This window comes from Alosa pseudoharengus, unplaced genomic scaffold (assembly GCF_046254945.1).
Source record: "Alosa pseudoharengus isolate Yale_2024_CS ecotype anadromous, Long Island Sound unplaced genomic scaffold, YU_APseudo_1.1 YU_APseudo_1.1_scf_16, whole genome shotgun sequence".
NCBI lineage: Eukaryota > Metazoa > Chordata > Actinopteri > Clupeiformes > Clupeidae > Alosa > Alosa pseudoharengus.
Window position 1 is genome coordinate 5,643,909 of NW_027468630.1, and position 22,079 is coordinate 5,665,987.

At 40.9% G+C, this 22,079-nt stretch overlaps 1 long non-coding RNA gene across 1 annotated transcript; it reads right to left on the reverse strand.

Moving 5' to 3' along the window:
- Nucleotides 1–3,885: 3,885 nt before the first annotated feature.
- On the reverse strand, nucleotides 3,886–5,766 carry LOC143126146 (uncharacterized). The gene is made up of 4 exons (XR_012987387.1): nucleotides 5,357–5,766; nucleotides 5,132–5,281; nucleotides 4,814–4,890; nucleotides 3,886–4,044 (listed from the first exon to the last, which is right to left on the reverse strand). It is a non-coding gene; the product is annotated as an uncharacterized LOC143126146 (long non-coding RNA).
- Nucleotides 5,767–22,079: the final 16,313 nt, after the last annotated feature.

Consider the following 22,079-nt stretch of genomic DNA (forward strand, 5'->3'; position numbering starts at 1 on the left):
GATAAACAATTCTGTTCCGGAACATAAAAAATGTAAAGTTTCTGGTTTCGTTTCTGTTTCTGGTTTTTGTTTTTGTTCCATACAAGCCTTGATTGTAATCGCAGGTATCTTTTGCTGACAGGTTCAAAACTGTACGGAATTTGAAGCGTAGGAGCATTATGACAACCTCTGAATGCATGCCAAGTTTCGTGGAATTCCGTTCATGGGAGACCAAACAATAAATGAATATATGTGTACATGTAGTGACTGTACACTGCGCATATACACACACAGGCATGCACATACAGACTCACATGCACACACACAGGCACGCACACAAGCACACGCAGGCGCACACACACACATAAACACAAACACGCACGCACAAACACAACCACACGCACACACACACACATAAACACACACACACACACACACACATAAAAACACACACATGCAGGCACATGCACACACCCCATTACCCACACACTCACAAGCGAACTTACACACACACGGACAGACACATAAAACACACACACATTATTTTTGCGGAGAGAATGTGCAGGACTGAGTGGTGGTCATGTTTTGTACCGCTTTGCGGTACATCATTTGCATTGTGCATGCTACACTCAAATACATGACATACAATATAGAAACAGGAAAATGTCTCAGATCCATTCTTTATTGCGACTGCAAGATTCTAACTTAACAATCAGTGACATGGTAACTCCAGAGCCTTATAGATAGATATGTAGCCGGGGACTACGTTCCCAATTGATTACATGGGCCGTCCATAATTCACATCACACGGGTGTAAATCACTTCCTCATTTGGCCTCAAATTGCTAAGCTCAGCGCTTCCATATTAGTCTGTTGCTTGGCTCTTTTGGAATATAATTCCCCCCTGATCGCTGCAAGGAAGGTAAGCCAGGGTTTGTTTTGGTGTCTAGGGTATTTTTGCACAGGTAAATTGGTGTCTTTTCTGGGGCGCTTTGCCTCCCTCCAGTGGCCCACCTGACACTCTTTCCCAGCTGGTACAGTATTCTCTGCCCTTTTTACACAGATACATATATATTTATACCAAGAGCTGTAAATTGTTGTGATTGTGCTTAACTTAAAGCTACTTATTTACATTTATTGACAACATCTAATAAAGTACATATTTACTAACTATTTCCCTTCCAGCAGTTTATTTCAGTTTCCAAAATATCAATAAAAGTGTGTTTGAACTTGAATTGGGTCCCTCTCTGTCTGTCTGTTTAAGAACTTGTGTCTAAAGTGTCATACTTGAATAGGGTACATTTGCCAGTCTCCCTCTGGGTGGCGTAGTCGGGTTTCTTTGCGTAACTTCAGGCTCCTATGGGCCCTGGTCACAGATAGATAGATAGATAGATAGGGCTCTGGGTAACTCTTATCATGATAGCGCGACTTCTGTTGTGCTATATGTGACTGTCCATGCCGCACACCCTTAATCAACATGATTCCTAACCTTGGTTGAAAGATGCTTAGAGGTATAGCAATAATGAAAAGCTTGTATGTCCCTTTTCTTCTTTGGTGGCATAGCTGATCTACAAAGCACAAAAAGGAGAAATAATTTACATGCTGAAGGGCAATGGGATTATTAAAACATTTTACACTGGCCTTTTTTGGTGTTATGTATTGGCAGACAGCCTTGATAACTTCGCCTACCCAACATACCTGTTCGCTTGTCTGCCAGTGTCACCACAAAGTGATGCATGCTTTGACACTCTTGTGCTTGTCAGATAACCCCCCTTCGGTTTCAGCCAGTCAAACAACAGTGTTTCTTTTACTGTCGTCCTGGCCGTCGGAATTAGCCTGGATACCAGACTCTCTGACTTTGAGTCCAAATAGCACATAAGAGTTCACAAAAATATTGGTGGGGACAATTTTGTCATCTCAAAATATTCCCTCTAAACCTATGCCCATGTACACATGTCTGTAAACAAGTTCAAATAATAATACAATACTGTATGTACTTATATTTTAATTATATATATAATAGAATGTAAAAGTCTCTCTCTGTCTCTCTATCTTTGTGTGTGTGTGTGTAAGAAGAAATTGTTGTAATAAGTTGTTGTTAACACATCCAGCAGCAGCAGCTTTTAGATAATGTACAGTGAAGCGCAATATTGTGATTAAATGAATCCCCAAAACAGCTCAGAACCTCATAATGCACAGTGGAGTACAATATAATAATTTCGAAGCATCAACAACTTCCTTGTTTTGGCATTAAAACTCTGCTTAGGACAAAGTGTGCTTGTGGTTTGCATACGTGTTTTTCATATATTTGCATCTGTTGGATTGAGGAAGTCTTCACATACCCAGATAAGGATGTGTCCCTATACTGAAAGAGAGAATGGAATGATTCAGTCGTCACCCTGAAGGTATGTAGTGTGTGTGTGATGAAGCATTTGGGATGAAGTTGCTTCTGCACAGTAAAATTGTCAGAGTTGTTTTCAACTCTAATAAGAGTCGATTCTGACTCTGTCATAGAGACTCATTGGTCCCACCCCACAGAGAGTAAATTTGACTCTTCTCCTAGAGCACATTTTTCAGAGTTAAATTTACTCTACAGAGAGTTGAAAAATCACCAAGATAAACTCCACAGGGAGTAAAGAAAAATCTACTCTATAAGCCAACAACTCTTTCCAGAGTCATCTTAACTCTTAATGGGGTAATCTTAGTTTATCTCTATTCAGAGTTTATTCCCAGCTACTCTTGCTAGAGTCACCATTTTGCTTGTCTTTATCAAGCTCTACAAAATCTGAAGGACATACAGACAAATTATTGAAAATATATTTATTACAAAATATTAAGTTAATGTATCAATATACAATATAAAAAGTTTCATTTTTTTTTCCTTTTGTAAATGCATGTACAACACATTTGGCATCAAATGGAACAAAGCCACTAGAACATAATATCAAGTTGTTGTTAGTGATACATTAGCTTACATACCAATTTTACTCACTCTACAGCCTGTACTGAAACATTCTAGCATCACCGACATGTTTAAGTCTACACATTCTAACAGTGAAGCTACACCAGGCGCGTAACTGAAGCGTTACGTTCGCATAGCGTCTGCTGCAACAATTAGCTGCCACTATAATCAATGGAGGTAGCTACACCAGACGTGATAGCGGCGCGTACGTTCGAAAAAAATAGACCATTCATTTAAAATGAATTTTACGCGTCGCGAACGGAACGCTTCAGTTACGCGCCTGGTGTAGCTCATACCTAAGGCATGATCCAATGGATGGGGCCTAGAAGAGATTTTCAAGATGACTTAAAGTATGATTCATTTCCTCAACACTTTGCTTATCACTCAAAAAACTGAATAGTTTCCTTAACCTGTATCTCATGTACAGCAGAATGCATAACAGGAACCACTGTATCAAAATCTACCGCCAAATCATTACTTCTGTGTTCACTACAGTTATTTTCCAAAACATGAACATTATTAACGCTATACTCATGTAACATTTCCAAATGTTTTCTAAAAGCCAGAAAATGTCCCTGAAACACCCAGTCTCACCACACTTTAACCTGAGTGTTCTACCGGGACACAGCCCATGTGGTGATTCTGCTACCTGGATCCTTTTTTGCAGTTCGATGCTGGAGGAAGAAAGACCTTTACTCTGTTTAATAGTCTTCTCTTTGAACATAGTTGACTACCTCTCAAGAAGGTTCGCTGAAATCTCACCAAACAGTAACACAGTCTTGCTCAATCTGATCCATTACATCCACGAATCGAGAGAATGTTGCAAGCATATGAGGTGATTGAGGGTCATGGACCATTTTTTCTGATGATAATCAAACGTTCACCTTCAGCCGCACAACTTCTTCATCAGAAGAATGCTTCATTAGAGATACTGCCTCTCTCAGCTGTTCTTCATTCAGGATTGGCTCGGGCACATCTTCAGAAGCTGGTCCTCCATTATGTTCATTGTGTGCTGGACTTTGTGGTTCCTGAGGCTTTCCTCTGAATTGTTTTAATGCGTCAGGCCAGGTACCCTGCTCCGCTGGCTGGATCATAGAAATGTTCCTATAAAACAGTGTAAAGTAGGGTGAGTTCCAGCATTAAGGGGAAATCCAGCGATTTTCCAAATAGATCTCCATTTATTGGGTCACCGAGTATGTAAAACGAAAACAATCGGTTTTACATAGCTCGAGTTGCTAAAGCCAGCAGCTAGAGCGACTGTGCAGCTACAGCGCTACACTCTGGGGTCATGAACATTAGGGCTCAGGAACATGCCCCTAGAGTGTAGCACAGTAGCTTCCTTGCTGCATTTCGAGCTAAGTGAATCCGATTGTTTTTTTGTTTTGTTTTTTTCCCTGTACCGACAGTTCTCGGTGACCTTGAGAAATGGAGATCAATGTGAAATTCAGTGCACTGTAAACAATGTATTTGATCTTAAACAGATTCATTACAATTTGTATGCAGAAATACTTATGAAATGGTTTCATTTCAAGTTCAATCATTTAAAAGAGACAAATAATACTGTTCATCTGGTGGTTGAGATGCTGGGATTTAAAGTCAAAAGTCAAGCACAGCATGACAAATCCACACACTCACATCTGTGCAAAATTATCTTTTTATATAGCTTTCGGTCATGGGCCTTTTTCAGGATTCCTGAAGAGGGTCTATGACCGAAATCTAGAATAGAAAGATCATTTTGCACAGATCTGAGTGTGTGGAATTTTTTTGAAGAAAAAAAAATACCTCAGTGTGGGTTTCAGTTTAGGTTACCTTTGTGTTAATGGGCAGCATAATGATTTTACCAATATTTAACAAGGGAAAAAATGCCACTTACTTGCTCTACCCCATCATCTCCCTTGGGCTTATTTGGAAACAAGGCAGTGGTGTCATCTGAATCACATAATGCATCTACTACAAAGCAGAGGACAGAATAAATCAGTTATATAGTCATGTCCAGTACCTGTGACGGCTGTATGTCATGTAGTCTTTGATGGCTGAGATTTTTAAACACTAAATAGGCTCAAAGACGGACATAATCAACATCCACAAACCCCACAGAGTGGAATTCCATCAAAACAATGTGTTGCAACCGCTGTAGATATATTCACAAAACTTGTACCAAGTTTTTACTACATTCCATATTACAACTCACCATCATCTTCTGCAGGCTTCAGCTTTAATACACCACATTTTGGATCCTTCACCACATCTTCAGACACATAGTTGTCAATCTTCTGTACCAAACTCATCATACATTTTAGCCCAGCTTGGTGTTTGGCTTAAATATCAAATTTCATGAACACTAAAATAAAAACAGAACATTACAAAAAAAACTGACAATAGACTTAAACAATGCAACAATTGAATAAATCAGTACCTTGGTTAAATAAATCCTCTAGAGTGGCATCAGTTTCCACCATTTTAATGTATCTGGTCTGCCTGGTATTTAACTTTCACCAACATCCTGAGAAAACATAAAATCAAACATTCAGACAAAATCAACACTACTTTTAAAACAGTTTCTTAAAAAAAAAAAAAAACAGGTAACAACTATCTCAGTGACACTGACTAAACTAGTAAATGTGGCACGTGCACCTGTTGGCACTTTGCACTGAACACGTGTCTTCTATGCTATCAATGATGCACATTCAGCAATCAACACGTCCTTGATAGTCAATTAATGCAGCTAGTTTTGAAATAACCAACTTGTGAAGGCCAAATTCATGCTTATGGATGCCTGTTTTACGTGAAACAAGCTTTTTGGTAGAGCATGAACTTTAAGCTAATTTGCCCTATAAATGACTGTTAATGTTAAGTAGCTAACAACAGTAACTGTTACCTCATTAAAGGAGAATTCCGGTGTGATTTTGACCTAAAGTGTTTTGAAACATGATACCGAGTGTGAACGTATGTCTCATAGCCCATCTCGGCTTGTCCCCTGCACTCCGAAATCTGGCGCTAGTTAGCCGATGCTACCAACAAGGCGGTCAATGGTTGTGCCTCGGCATCGGCATAGCCATGCAAATAAATCACTGTTTTACACCATTTACGAGGCTCAATGTATCTCCACACTTCATTGGCAGACTTCCAAGGGCCCTGACATTTAAAACGAGACATTGAGAACTTTGAAAAAGCACTGGTAGTTTGAATTTAGTCACGATAAGTCGAGCGACGAGTAAGAATGAACAGGTATGATAAGGGATCAGATTCCAAAAATAATTCCGTGGAAATGCATGGATTCCAGTTGCTGCTACTGGAAGAAACTGTAATCCATGCATTTCCACAGAATTATTTTTGGAATCTGATCCCTTATCATACCTGTTCATTCTTACTCGTCGCTCGACTTATCGTGACTAAATTCAAGATGGCTGCAAACGCTAAACTTCGAGAAGATACTGTCTGTATAAATCGTCTTGTAAGTAAACTACCAGTGCTTTTTCAAAGTTCTCAATGTCTCGTTTTAAATCTCAGGGCCCTTGGAAGTCTACCAATGAAGTGTGGAGATACATTGAGCCTCGTAAATGGTGTAAAACAGTGATTTATTTGCATGGCTATGCCGATGCCGAGGCACAACCATTGACCGCCTTGTTGGTAGCATCGGCTAACTAGCGCCAGATTTCGGAGTGCAGGGGACAAGCCGAGATGGGCTATGAGACATACGTTCACACTCGGTATCATGTTTCAAAACACTTTAGGTCAAAATCACACCGGAATTCTCCTTTAAGCTAACCATAGCCTTCATTTGATATCTGATTTGCATTATGCTAAGCTGCCAATGAGAGCTACGTTGGCTGATAGGCTAGCTGCTAACCAAGTCAATGTTTCAGAGTTTCATTTCCTAAGAAACCGATCACACTGACTGGACCAGTGCTCTGTCAGTTCACATGTGATCAAAGGTAGGGTTTAATGGATACATGGGTCATAAAAACAACTTTGATCCTAGCCTACTGTAATATCCATTCTGTTATAATGACCTGTGACACTATTTCTCTTTATGAAACTTTAGAAATTCTCAGTGGGCCTATAAGGCAAATTGATGGGACAAATAAAAGTACCAACACCTTGAACAATAACATATTATGTGACTTACAAATTGAAATGACAAACCAATGTGTATTGATGGCATACTTTGTACTCTGACAATCAGTCATGTGATGTAATGATGTCACACACAGATATGTCTTTTGTCACTCCCTTACAGTAGGAGTGTCTTTCATAGGTGCATAGGTGTGTGGTTTAAGGTCAGTTATTAACCCAAAATAAAACATGTCATCAGTGAAGGTGGAGTGCCATTGTTGATTGAAACTGCTAACCAGGTGTATTTAAAGGGCGATTCTACCGAATTCGTGCAAATTGCTGTCCCAGACCCTAAAAAGTAATTTAAAAAGCATTTATACAGAAAAATGTTACATATTTACGAAGATCTTTTTATTATCTATTAAGAACTAAAACAATATTTGAGGTAGCATCAAGCTTAATATATATAAAATCATCATGTTTAGGGTACTTTCAATTGAGAGGTGGCTGTCCCAAACCCTAAGGCCTAAATTTCACCTTATGAAAAAAAATATGAAATCATTTTTGTAATTTTTTCCACTGATGTTTTTCTAAAGATCTTTTAAATACCTATGATAAAAGCAATCGAAAAAATATATTTATTGCATAATTTTTTCAAAAATCATAAATTATTATGTAAAAAATGTTGTCCCGCATTTTTATGTCACAACCGAAACACTGTAAGGTTTAGCCCATAGGATGGTAATGATTTTAGCCACACCCCTCCATTTGGACCAGGAAGTGTGTGTGAATCCCTCTCTCTCTCATGGCCACATGGTGAGTAGATCAGTCCAATAATTTTTGAGTAAATGCATTCAAAAGTCTCAAAATCAGGCTGGAACATTTAAAAACGTCACTACCGAACACATATTTATTTCAATTAATCAAGTTGTTTTGGTTGTTTTTTTTTGAAAATGTAGTTTTATTTGTGTATAAATGTTCAGAACTGTGCTATCTAACCATGTGCTGACTAGCATCTTTGAGATAGGCTCAAAAATATATGTTTTCGTCACTACCGAAACAGTCACAACCGAAACATGTATTGAAGTTTCGGTTGTGACGAGATTGTTTCGGTAGTGACTAAATGGACCGTTAGGTCCTATATTTTGGTAAATCAGTGATATTTCCAATTGCACCTTTATATAAATAAAATATAGACAAATATTGAGGGATGACTCAGTGAAGTACCAAGAATATTTAAGAAAGGAAAGTGAAAGAAATCATTGTTCAACTGCATATTTTTGCAGAAGCATTAGTTAGGAAGACTGAGGGCCCTATCTTACAGTCAGTGCATTGAGGAACCAGGCGCGACACAATTGTTTTCCTAGTTTTAGGTCAGCGCATTTTATCATTATTCCGCCAGACACCCATACTGTGTGATCCTTGCACACCCACGGGTGTATCGATGAAAAAACAGGGGTGGTCAGACATATGATCACAAATTGCTATTTTGACGCCACAAAAAATGATAACACCACTGACCAAGGAAAGTGATCTAAAGTTAAATGGGCATTATTTCAGTTATTTTGAGGGTGCACTGTCAGAGGAGTCTAACAGCCTGGTAAGACCTAAGCCAGTGTTTCTTGAACTGGGGTTCGGGACCCCCAGGGGGGTTGACAAAACTATGGGTGGGGTTGCGAAATGATTTGCAGAAGGTGTTCAGACCAACATGTTTAAAAACTGGGATATTCAGTAGCCCTAGATATATGGTTACAATTCACAGTGTTTCCATAATGTTCCTCCGAAGGTGGAAGCTTTGTTTACGCAAACTCAAATCTCTATCTGCGCCTCTTGCAACGATAACTTCAAAGATGCTGTGCGTAAGCTTACCAGTGACAGAACATTATGCAGCCTTGCCACAGGACTGCCAGTTATACATTGGATGAGTGCTAGTTATCTAAACAATAAATCAGATTGTCAAAGGCTTGGTTTTGATGTTGACATAGCGTACCATTTCTGCCTCTGCCTCCAATGCCAGTCTTGCAACATTTTCCAAAAAGGAAACCAAATTACATTGGCTGGAGAGAAGGGGGTCTCGAGACTTGGCCAATGTTTTTTGGGGGTCGCCAGTCAAAACGTTTAAGAACCACTGACCTAAGCAACAAGTCCCTGGCAAAGCAATTCAAAGTCTGTGCTGGTGTGCTTAGATGAATGTCCTTAGCATTTTTTAACATTCATTGGAATGTTATCGGGGTGTTAGGAAGCGAAGTGCATGAGCATAGACAGTACACAGACACATATATACTCCATACACCTGGGGACGCTGGTTTGCCTGTGTAATCTGTGTTGTGTTGAACCACGTAGCTCAACCTGTCACTCGTCTGGAAACCCGCAAACAGCAGCACCTCGGATCAGGAGCATGCTAGCATTAGCAAAGCAAAAGCCCAGGCTGCAACACTACTCTATAGGCGTCTGCAGGGAGGTTTACCAACATACTGCACACCTACCGTTACACTCCTAAAGCCCCCTAAACCTCACTCCTGATCCGGGTCATGGTCCAGGATTCCTACACAGTGGACCACCCCTCCACCCTTGTTTTGTTTTCATTGTTGAAATTTGGGAAAGAACCTTGTCTTACATTTAAAAAACAAAAACTGAACTGCAGATTTGCTTAACTACTTGGGCTGTCTGACCGAGTGGGTCAGAGTTTAGGCTGGCTATGGACGAGGCAAAGCGGTGTCGCCTGGTTTCAAGCATTCCAACAATAGTTCCATACATACTTTCACATTTTGTTTTGCACACTTTCACATTTGTGTGAGTACCTAGTAGGGGTAATTGTTGATTTAAATAGTAAAAAAAGAAATGTGTTTGCTCATCCAGATGGTGGTACTGTGCCATGGTACATGCAGTAGGCCTACTTGCTTTTAGGGAATGGGAGATGGCACTCTTATTGTTTTTCTTCTGATTGGTTATGGCATACGGAGCCCAGGAGGTGTCATTGCAAGATATGTTTGTGTATCGAGAGAACGTGCGCTTATTTTACTAAATCGTGCACACGTTTTACTAAATTGTGCTCTCAATTTAGTAAATTGTCTGCATGATTTAGTAAAACGTGCACACGATTTAGTAAATTGTGCGCATGTTTTACTAAATAGTGCGCTCGTTTTACTAAATTGTGCTCTAGAATTGTGCTCTAGAATTGTGCTCTAAATTGTGCTCTAGAACATGCGCACGCACGATTTAGTAAATTGTGCGCACGTTTTATGAAATTGTGCGCTCAATTTACAACAATTAAAATGAGAGCACAATTTAGTAAAATGAGCGCACTATTTAGTAAAACGTGCGCGCAATTGTGTGCACGTTTTACTAAATCGTGTGCACGTTTTACTAAATCGTGAGCACGATTTACTAAATTGAGAGCACAATTTAGTAAAATAAGTGCACAATTTAGTAAAATGAGCCCACGCTTTCTGGATATATACCAAAAAATACCTTGCAATGACTCCTCTAGGGCTCCGTATATACCTGCTGACATTTAGCTTTTAAAAAATCGGGTTTTGGGTTGCCAGGTTTTATGACAACAGGATTGAAATTGAAAGTAAGTCATTGTGTTGGCTATGTGTAGGGTGCATATCATACCCAATTTGGCAACCTGGGAAATGTCAGACTAACAGAAAAAATGAATACATCCATGATTTTAAAATTAAGTTTGATGGTAATGCAATATTCTGGGAGTTTCCCCAGGAGAAATAACAAAACGGGTGGGCGCCGGGAGATGACCTTGAAATACGGGAGAAACTAGGGAAAACGGGAATGTTGGCAGTTATGGGTTATGCATTATACCTAACAAACATTCATGCTTAAAGGGATACTCCAGCGTAAAAACAACCAAAACAAAATAGCCTTACACTTCGGCGGTAGTGTCCATGGGCATCCCACAGATAAACCGATAAACCCTAGGTAGTTTTTACTTTGAAGTAGCCTTTCAATTAAGGAGCGAGGGACATTATAACAATCCTTTTGAACAATGCACCTGGCGTCTGATCACTTATTCCGCTGTCAAACTAGGAAAAGTGAACTAGACACTCCCTACATACATCAGAACCATATGCTTCAGATCATGCGTCTTAGGTTATCAATATAGGGCCCTGAAGGTAACAAATTGAACACTTAAATGAGATCTGGAGGTTATGTATTCTTTGAGAAATTGTCAACATGTTATATACTAATACTTGAAAATGACCATTTTTGAACACTTAAAACCAAGCATACATGTTCTATCTTGCATCCCATAACACCCAAACTATCCATCAGCTGTTCAGTGTAATATTAAACAGATTTCTTTAAAAAGAAAATATATATATATGTCTGTTAAATGTGCTAGCTGCATTATGTGCAACATTTGTGACTTATTTGTCATTTTTATCAACACAAAATACTGGCAGTCTGATGTAGTAGTCACTACCGAAACACTACCGTCACTACCGAACATGTGCTGTCACAACCGAAACATGGGATGTTTTGTTAAAAAAAGATTATATCTAATCATCTGACAAGATAACAGGGTGGTGTTTGGTTAAATATATATTTATAGTAATACATCCTTAAATTTGAAAACGGTATGATCAACTTTATGCGTTTTACAAAGAAATATTGTTTTTAAAATGCAATTAATCTCATAAATGACCTTTATTTTGTGTTAAAAAATATTATTGTTATCAGTTGAATCATGGAAATGCTTTAAGAAAATTCTAAAAAATATTTTTAGAAGGTATATGTAAAGAAATTCCTGATAGGTTATCATAAAACTTCTTATTTTGTTAATTTTTATTGTGTTTCGGTAGTGACACATTTTGGGAGAAGGAAAACATTCCAAAACTGTACAAAAAGACAATATGAAATTAAAATGTCCAATTATTAGAAATGTGTACCTTAGATGTTATACAATGCATGTGAATAAAAAGTTTTGGGGAAAAAAGACACTTTTTTCAAAATGTTTCAACCTCTGAATTTGCACGAATTCGGTAGAATGGCCCATTTAAAGCCTGGACTGTAGCCGTGTTCATTGGTTAAGAGCACATTGTGTTTTTGTTTAGTTGAGGTGCTGGCAGCAGGATGTCTTCTTTCTCCTGAGAGATGCTCTACAGAGATTAGTCTGTCAGCGTTTCCATGCACTGGAACATGTGAGCAATGAATACTCCAATGAAAAGGCTGATTATTCCAACCTTCATTTGTGTTTGTTCATTCATCTCCCACTGTTTGCCGGTCATCGCTTGAAAGGTATGTGACTCCACGGCATGTATTTTCTGACATTCTTACCATCCACACTAGGGCCATACTTTACCAGTACATGTCCTCTTGTCCTGTTGACATTGTAGTAAATATGACCTCTAATGTGATCTTGTAGTATCATCATATATTCCTAAATGGTCACTTTACTGGTATCATTCAAACACTACAGGTCTCTAGTCAGTTTATAAGAACAGATAAAACTGACAAGAATCAAGTTTCACTAAGGCATTGAACTTTAACATCGAATGGAAAATTAATCCGACCATACAGATCGATTTGTAAATAACTGAGGTTCTGTTTCATTTCATCCAAACTGACAAGAACCAGTCAGTCCTGTTGTTTCTGTTGCTGAGCAACCCTGCATGTGCTCATAGTTTCTGTGTGTCACTGTAGGAAAATAGCTTTATACTGTTTACTCTTAAACAACATTGTATTTTCTGACATTCTTACCAGGGGCATCACAAGGATTTTTTCTTTTACGGTGGTCCGGGGGTTTCTCCCCCGGGTAATTTTGAAAATTGGGCTGTTAAAGATGGAATTTCAAAGAAGGAAAGGAAGGCCCATCTTTGGGGTCCTTATCATATTTTAATAACAAATAAAGCTAATTTTTCCAGACCTAGGCCTATATGGTATTTATAGGGCATTAAGAGAAAAAAATCGGCATTTAACAGTAAGGAACGCCAGGTCAGCGTTAGTAACAATGTTGCAGCAAAGGTCCGCTTTAACCCTCTCTGGTTGCAGTTGTGGCTGCTGGCCGTGGCATTCGATTGGAACCTCATTAAAACCTCTAGGGCGATTTTCATTGTTATCTTAAGGCATAGAGATCCGGGGCTATTCCTAAGACATCCGGGGCTATAGCCTCGAATGCCAGGTGTACATGTCCTCTGACATCGTAGTAAATATGACCTCTAATGTGATCTTGTAGTATCATCATACAGTTGTGATCAAAATAATAGCAGTCCAACATCACTAACCTGATAAATCAATGTTTTGGTAGAAGCCAAATAATTTACCGTTAAGTGTTAAAGTCATAGAAAACCAACAGACCCAACAGTCATGACATGCATGCTGCTCATTCTGTGTAATTTAATCTGTATGGCCCATAATTAAGGAAGTTGTGCATGCTGGTTATAGTGCATTTTACACTGAAATATAGCCAAATGGCAAAGGCTCAACCAATGATCAGCTCCAGGAAAATCAAAAAAGACTTAAAGTTACCTGTGAGTACTGTTATGATCAGAAGACGGCTATGTGAAGCAAAGCTATCATCTAGAAGCCCCCAATCAAAAGGTTGAAATTTGGACACATTGACTGGCCCAAGAACAAATGGCATAATATTTTTGGGTCTAGGGGCCGCAGACAGTTTGTCAGACAACCCCCATGCACTGAATGTAAGCCACAGGACACTGTGAAGACAGTAAAGCATGGTGGTGCAATAATCATGTTATGGGGAAACTGGGGATCATGGATCAGTTTCAATACATCAAAATACTTGAAGAGGTCATGTTGCCTTATGCTGAAGAGGAAATGCCTTTGAAATGGGTGTTTCATCAAGACAATGATCCAAAACACAGCAGTAAGCGAGCAAAGTCTTGGTTCCAGACGAACAAGATTGACGTTATGGAGTGGCCAGCCCAATCCCGAGACCTCAATCCCATACAAAACTTGTTGGGTGACATCAAAAATGCTGTTTCTGAGGCAAAACCCAGAAATGCAGAAATGTAGTTCAGTTCAGGGTTGGAACACCTGTTTGTTGTGTTCTACTGTACATTCGCCAGTAGGTGGCGAGAACGTATTACGCGTTATTGATATGTACGTGTTCTGAATGATAAGAGAGAAGAAGAATACATGAAGAATGAATGAAACGTTACTGCTGTACTGCGTACTTATTTACTTACAAATTACTTACAGTTACTTTGCATACCTACTACCTTATTACTACTTTACAACCTAACAAATTGGCGACGAGTTTTTCTACCCACTACTTTCAATGATGGCTGTTTCACCTCCTTTTTCTACACCGTTTTTACAATGCCCTGGCGAACCTGCTCTGCCATTCCACACGTGGCTGAAAATGTTCCATAACTATTTGCAAGTGGTAGCTACAAATACAAATGGATGGCCAGATGCACGAAAACGTGCACTCCTTCTACACTGCCTAGGAACCGAAGGTCAGAGACTTTTCTACACACTGCCTGATCAAGGTGAGACCATGGAGGATGCTGTTAATACTTTAAAAGCTTACTTTACTCCACGTCGGAACATAGTGGCTGAGCGTCATGTATTCAGAAAACGTGCACAAGCTTCCCACGAATCAGTGCTACAGTATGTTGCAGCGTTGCGGGACTTAGCAAGTACGTGTGAGTTTGAGTCCAACTTAGATGAAATGCTACGTGATCAGTTGGTGGAAAACGTAAACAATCCTCGCATACGCGAACGACTGCTTCTCGAACCTGACTTAACTTTTCAGAGAGCCATTACCCTTGCCACACAGATAGAAGCCGTTGGTGAGCAAGCTAAGCGAATTGCTGGCGATCGCTCAGCTCCTGTGCAAGCTGTGTCTGCAACCTCTACTGCACGCCGCCACCGCCGACCACCACCACCTCCTCCAAAGCCATCTAGTGCGCCTTCTCGTTTTTCTGCCTCTGCTCCGTCTCGTCATGCATCCAGCCGAACCTGCTACCGCTGCGGATCGGACCGACATCTTGCAAATGACTCCTCCTGCCCTGCTGCATTAGTTAAGTGTAGAAATTGCAATAAGACTGGACACTTTGCCAGAGTGTGTCGTTCGTCACCACCACGCTCTGTGCGTGAAATTTACTTGCCTGAAGTTCAAATACTGTACTTGCATGAACACACAGCATCTGCCAAGAAGATCCGATGCACAGTTAACATTCAGACTGCGACTGCTTCAGTGCCTGTTGAGCTAACTGTGGATTCAGGCTCCGCAGTGTCCATTCTGCCTAAATGCCTGTATGAGAGACACTTCCAGAGAGAACAGCTACTGTCTCCTACAGTTAAGTTAGTGACCTACTCCCGTGCTCCCATTCCAGTTATTGACTGCTTACATGCTATTGTGTCCTGGAATAATGCTACATGTCAGACATCCTTCTTCATTGTGGAATCTGGTACTGCTCTGCTGGGCATGGATTTGATAAATGGCCTGAGCCTGTGCTTCAAAGGCTCTACTGTCCAGCCCGCCACTTCAATGACATCTGCTCCTGCTCTGCTCTGCTCCATTGCTCCGCTGTCTTCTCCTGTCTGCGCTCCTGTGATGACCACTGTTGCCTCTGATGACACTGCAATTGAACCTGAGTTTGTTGCCATGCTGTCTGCTGATCACCTGTCTGCTGGCTCTCCTGCTGAGTTTTCTGCTGCTTCTGCTCCAGGTGTGGATGCCTTTGTGAACACACAGATTAAAAGCTGCTGCCTCTGCCAGTCTTCAGACAAGACCGCTGTTCCCTCTGCTGCACCCCTGCAACCTGTCCAGTTCCCATCAGAGCCCTGGGAGAAGCTGGGAATCGATGTGGTTGGTCCATTTGAAAGTGCTTCCCCGGACTGCCGCTATGCATTCACACTGGTAGACTATCACAGTAAGTGGCCTGAGGTAGCTTTCACACCCTCCACTACAACAGCGAACATTATTGCTTTTCTCACATCAGTATTCAGCAGATTAGGTAATCCACGAACCATTGTGTCAGACAATGGGCCTCAATTTGTTTCTACAGAATTTGCTGCATTCCTAAACGATCTTGACATAAAGCACATACGTACTGCAGTTTACCACCCTGCAGCTAACGGAGCGGTTGAACGCTTTCACCGCGTCCTGCGAGCATCAGTACAGTCTGCTATTCTGCAACAGAAGCCCTGGAAAGCCACCGTTACAGAATCCCTCCAGGTGTACAGAGCAACTCCACATGCCACTACTGGACTTTCCCCATTCGAGTTACTACATGGGAGGAAAATGCGAACACGTCTTCACGTCCTTACCCCACCACAAGCAAGCATTGACACTGAATCACTTCGTCAGAGAGTGTCCTCAAAGCAAGCGTACATGAAGTCATACGCTGACTCCAGCCGTGGCGCACGCATACAAGTTTTCAAAGAAGGGGACAGGGTGCGCGTCCGGAAGCCTACTCATGTTCCTAAGGCTCATCCACGCTATTCCCCGCCACTGACAGTAAGAAAGCAAGTGGGCCCGACCACTTATCTGCTGGCTGATGGAAAGAAATGGCACGTGTCACGTTTGGCCAGATACCATGCACCTGCTTCACCTGCAACATCCGTGAGCTTGCCACAGGATCAACTGAGTGACATCCCAGTTCCTGAGCCTGACTGCCCTGACACCATGAACACTCAGACAACCCCTGCTCGTGTCAGACGGCCTCCAAGCTGGCTTCAGGAATATGTGACTTAATCACATTTAGTTACACTCACATTACACACACACACACGCTGAAACTTAATTCTACCATAAATGATATATAAAAAAACTGAGTTAAGGTAGCCGGTTAAAAATGTTTATTATTGCTTGGCTATTGAATATTAATCGTTTTACATATTTCTACTGATACTTACGATTGTTGAGTTTTTGCTTTGTTATTACTATCCTCATTTCTACTTATGAAACATCAGTGTTAAACATGATGACACATGAAACATGACATATTTCTATTACAAATAAGATTCTATAGTAGCCTACACATAGCTCTTGATATTTCCGGTACAGTACGGATTTCTACTTATATTTTAAGTGCTAAAGTAAGACATTTCTAATTACTGCTGTTCTGTCAAAATGCCTGTTCACTACATTTATATCTGTGGTATCATCCTTACGTAAAGGGGGAATGTTGTGTTCTACTGTACATTCGCCAGTAGGTGGCGAGAACGTATTACGCGTTATTGATATGTACGTGTTCTGAATGATAAGAGAGAAGAAGAATACATGGAGAATGAATGAAACGTTACTGCTGTACTGCGTACTTATTTACTTACAAATTACTTACAGTTACTTTGCATACCTACTACCTTATTACTACTTTACAACCTAACACTGTTCACTTTTTTTTGGTATTATTCTGAACACAACTGTATATTGCTAAATGGTGACTTAACTTGTGTCATTCAAACACTACAGGTCTCTCTAGATCAGGGGTCAGGAACCTTTTTGGTGGAGAGAGCCATAAACGCCCATTTTTTAAAAAGAAATGTTTGTGAGAGCCATACTATTTTTAAAAACACAGAATACAATTAAATACATGTATTTCAATTAAGACCAACAATTTCAGAATGTACTGTCAAGTTATTACTTTTATTGATAACAGGTAAGTAAGAAGTTACAGAGCTATTTTCTTTGTTTTGGAAACAACCGTTAGCTAGCTGAATTTTTAAGTAAAGCATCAGTGGATGGAATGTTATCTCGGCACAGCATTGTCCAATAAAAAAACGCGTTTTTCATATCTGTACAGTACATCGACGTAACCGTGAACTTCAGCGGTAGAGAACAGACATGGGATGGATTAAACTACGTGAACATATATTATATTATACACTATTTTAACATTTTGATTTCAGTAGGTCCATTTTTAATTTAATGCAGTACCAAAATTATTCATGACTTATTGAGTAAACAAATGGCAGGTTTGTCCGAGAGCCAGATGCAGTTCCCAAAAGAGCCACATGTGGCTTGCGAGCCATAGGTTCCCTACCCCTGCTCTAGATCATTAGCCTGGCCCTTACCGCCTGTGACTACGATTTCTCTTCGTCATACAGTCTGGAACAAAGTAATAAGAATCCGTCTCCGTAATGGGCGGATGCTTATTTTGAGGTTTGAAATCATTGGAGTTCCCTTAACCAATCAGCAACGTTTGGTAATGACGTGTGCTGTGCGCCGGAGTTCAGGCTTTTACGCTTACCACTTCCGCTTCAGGCTCTTCTGCTCTCAGTAGTAAACAGACCGCTGGCTAGTATGCAGGCTACCTGGCCGCTAGGGCAGTCTCTTCGTAGTGGATATATCTCTAACTTGCGCCAGCCACAGACCGAGAGTTCTACACCAAAAGCGTCACGTCGCCGAGATTATATCAGCTCTTGTCACACGCCAGTTTTCCCTGTTATCTCTTCTCGCCGCTTATCAGACGATTGTTGTTCTACGCATCCCGGTGACTTCGTCGGAGCTTAATTTGTTCTCCACGGGCTATTCAGACTACACTCTCGGATAAGTTGTACTGACGACCTACGTGTTATTTAACCTGGAGCTTGCCTCGGCATAAAACAACGCAGCCTACCTTGAGCCACGCTCAGTGACTGGCTAACGTTTCTGTCCACAAGCACGGTAGCCTCGCCTGGAGCCCAGCTCGGCCACAGGCTAGCCTCTGTCAAACACGGAGCGGTTTACCTTGAGCCCAGTTCAGTAACCGCTAGTCCCAGTCAAGCACAATCACAGCAGCCTTTCCTTGAGCCCCGCTTGGTAACCGGCTAGCTCACGTCAAGACACACAGCCTGGCCTTGAGCCCCGCTCAGTAGGGTAGGGTAGCTAGTAGCAAACATTCCATTCCTTAAGTAGGCCGCATTGATTTTGTAAAGGTAATTTGAGAGTAGGGGGGAGAATAACGAGCAGCAAACGTTTATTTGAAAACATGAAAAGTAGTGATGCATGTAGTACACTTGTGCGTTTAGGTTTAGTAATCACCATCTGATAAATCAAACTTTTTTTCCAAAGCCAGTTGGAAGGAGAGTTTTACGACGTCCTTGCCATTTATAAAATTGACAAGACAAGCCTCTTGTTCCTGCTTTAATTGCTTGATGCCCTCGAGAGTTGAGACAACTTCGCGGATAGCTTCTAGCGTCTCTTCCTCCGTCGCCATTGTTGCTATAATGTTGAACTACAAGCTTCGCTGGACTACAACAATCAACTCGGCAGGCAAGTTCCGCGTCATCACTCAACTGTTCGCTGATTGGCGCGGTTGTACGCGAACCGCATAGACCTCTCCAGAATAAGTCCCGCCTCCGTAACTTCCGTATCCATCCAACTTCCGGGCGTGGATTGTCTATGGGGAATAACATGGCGTTTCGAAATATCATACCGGTAAAACATCTGTAGGTAGCGAAGTTGAAAAAGCCGGTGGGCAGATTGGCCTACACACTTCTGCCATATAGTTTCCACTGGATTTTTTGATTGTCGGTGCCGTTTAAGTAGTATACTATAGACTATACTACTCAAACGGCACCGAAAATCAAAAAATCCAGTGGAAACTAGATGGCAGAAGTGTGTAGGCCAATCTGCCCAGCAGCTTTTTCTACTTTGTCACCTACAGAGTTTGACAGGTACGATCTTTCAAAACGCCATGTTATTTCCCATAGACAATCCACGCCCGGAAGTTGGATGGATACGGAAGTTAGGAGGCGGGATATATTCTGGAGAGGTCTATACTGTCTGTTGGGCCAGACTACGTGCGAGGCTGAAATCAAATTTTGGCCGGAAGTACGTAGGATGGTAACACCAGGCTACTAGATCATAGGTCAGTTTATAAGAAAAGATAAAACTGATAAGAATTAAGTTTCACAAAGGCATTGAACTTTAACATTGAATGACTCATTAAACCAACCATAGGGATCAATTTGTAACTGAGGTTTTGTTTCATTTCATCTGAGCTGACAAAAAGCAATCAGTCCTGTTGTTTCTGTGTGTCACTGCAGGATGATAGCTTGATGCTGTTTACTCTTAAACAACATTGTATACTGTACTGTATATCATCGTAAGTCAGAGCAGAACTGTGAGTGTGGTAACACTGATTGTGGTTGAGGTTGGCATCGACCGGCACAAATCACACATTAATAAGATGAAACTAGAGAACCAATATGGCAAAAATGGAGCATAGCATCAAAGTCCTTTTAGGCAAGTCCCTCCACTCGGCGGCCATATTGCAACGCTTTTTGGGCACTAATCGGGCATCTATTTCGGCAAAAATGCGTGTGCGCTACGTGCGCAAGGCTTCACGACACCAATCTTGCTCCAGCAGCGAGATCACACCACGATTGGCTTAATGTATTCACATGTTGATGTTTTGCCACGGAAGGGGTGTGATATGTGTAGAGTAGACAACTGCCATATTGGCGTTACAAACTAACCCCATGCATTTCTATGGAGGATTTTTTGAGTACTGTGTCTCCTCATTAGAAAGTCTCTGATAGCATTAGTTCAGGCAGGCCACGGAGTCACGCCAGAGACTTCCTAATGAGGAGACACAGCACTCAAAAAATCCATCAGAGACTTTCTAATGAGGAGACACAGCACTCAAAAAATCCTCCATAGAAATGCATGGGGCTAGTTTGTAACGACAATATGGCCGTTACTACACATATCACACCCCTTCCTCGGCAAAACGTCGACATGTGAATACATTGAGCCAACCATGTGGTGTGATATGAATACATTGAGCCAATCAGAAAGGCAGCAAATGTTGTGCACGCTGGTTATAGTGCATTTTACACTGAAACACTCAGCAAAATCGGTCATTCCAGACATTGCTCTGAGGAACAGTGGACTTTGATTAAAAAGTTGATTAGAGAGGGGAAACATATAAAGAAGTGCAGAAAATTAGAGGCTGGTCAGCCAAAATGATTTCAATGCATTGAAATGGCATCCAAAGCCTGAACAATGTGGGAAAAAACGGTCAAATACCATATGAATGGATCGAAGAATAGCCAAAATGGCAAAGGCTCAACCAATGATCAGCTCCAGGAAAATCAAAAAAGATTTAAAGTTACCTGTGAGTACTGTTATGATCAGAAGACAGCTATGTGAAGCAAAGCTATCATCTAGAAGCCCCCACAAAGTGCCATTGCTGAAAAAGACATGTAATCAAAAGGTTTTTGAAAATTGGACACATTGACTGGCCCAAGAACAAATGGCATAATATTTTGTGGACTAATGAGAGCAACATTTTTATTTTTGGGTCTAGGGGCCGCAGACAGTTTGTCAGACAACCCCCATGCACTGAATGTAAGCCACAGTACACTGTGAAGACAGTAAAGCATGGTGGTGCAATAATCATGTTATGGGGAAACTGGGGATCATGGATCAGTTTCAATACATCAAAATACTTGAAGAGGTCATGTTGCTTAAGAGGAAATGCCTTTGAAATGGGTGTTTCATCAAGACAATGATCCAAAACACAGCAGTAAGCGAGCAAAGTCTTGGTTCCAGACGAACAAGATTGACGTTATGGAGTGGCCAGCCCAATCCCGAGACCTCAATCCCATACAAAACTTGTTGGGTGACATCAAAAATGCTGTTTCTGAGGCAAAACCCAGAAATGCAGAAATGTAGTTCAGTTCAGGGTTGGAACACCTGTTCACTTTTTTTTGGTATTATTCTGAACACAACTGTATATTGCTAAAGGGTGATGAGAATTAAGTTTCACAAAGGCATTGAACTTTAACATTGATTCATTAAACCAACCATAGGGATCGATTTGTAACTGAGGTTCTGTTTCATTTAATCTGAACTGACATGAACCAGTCAGTCCTGTTGTTTCTGTTGCTGAGCAACCCTGCATGGGCTCATAGTTTCTGTGTGTCACTGTAGGAAAATAGCTTGATGCTGTTTAATAACAGTTTCTTAAACAACATTGTATACTGTATATCATTGTACAGTCAGAGCAGAACTGTGAGTGTGGTAACACTGATTGTGATTGAGGTTGGCGTCGACCGGCACAAATCACACATTAATGAGATGAAACTAGAGAACCAATATGGCAAAAATGAAGCATACTGTAGCGTTAGTTCATGCAGGCCACAGAGTCACGCCCAGC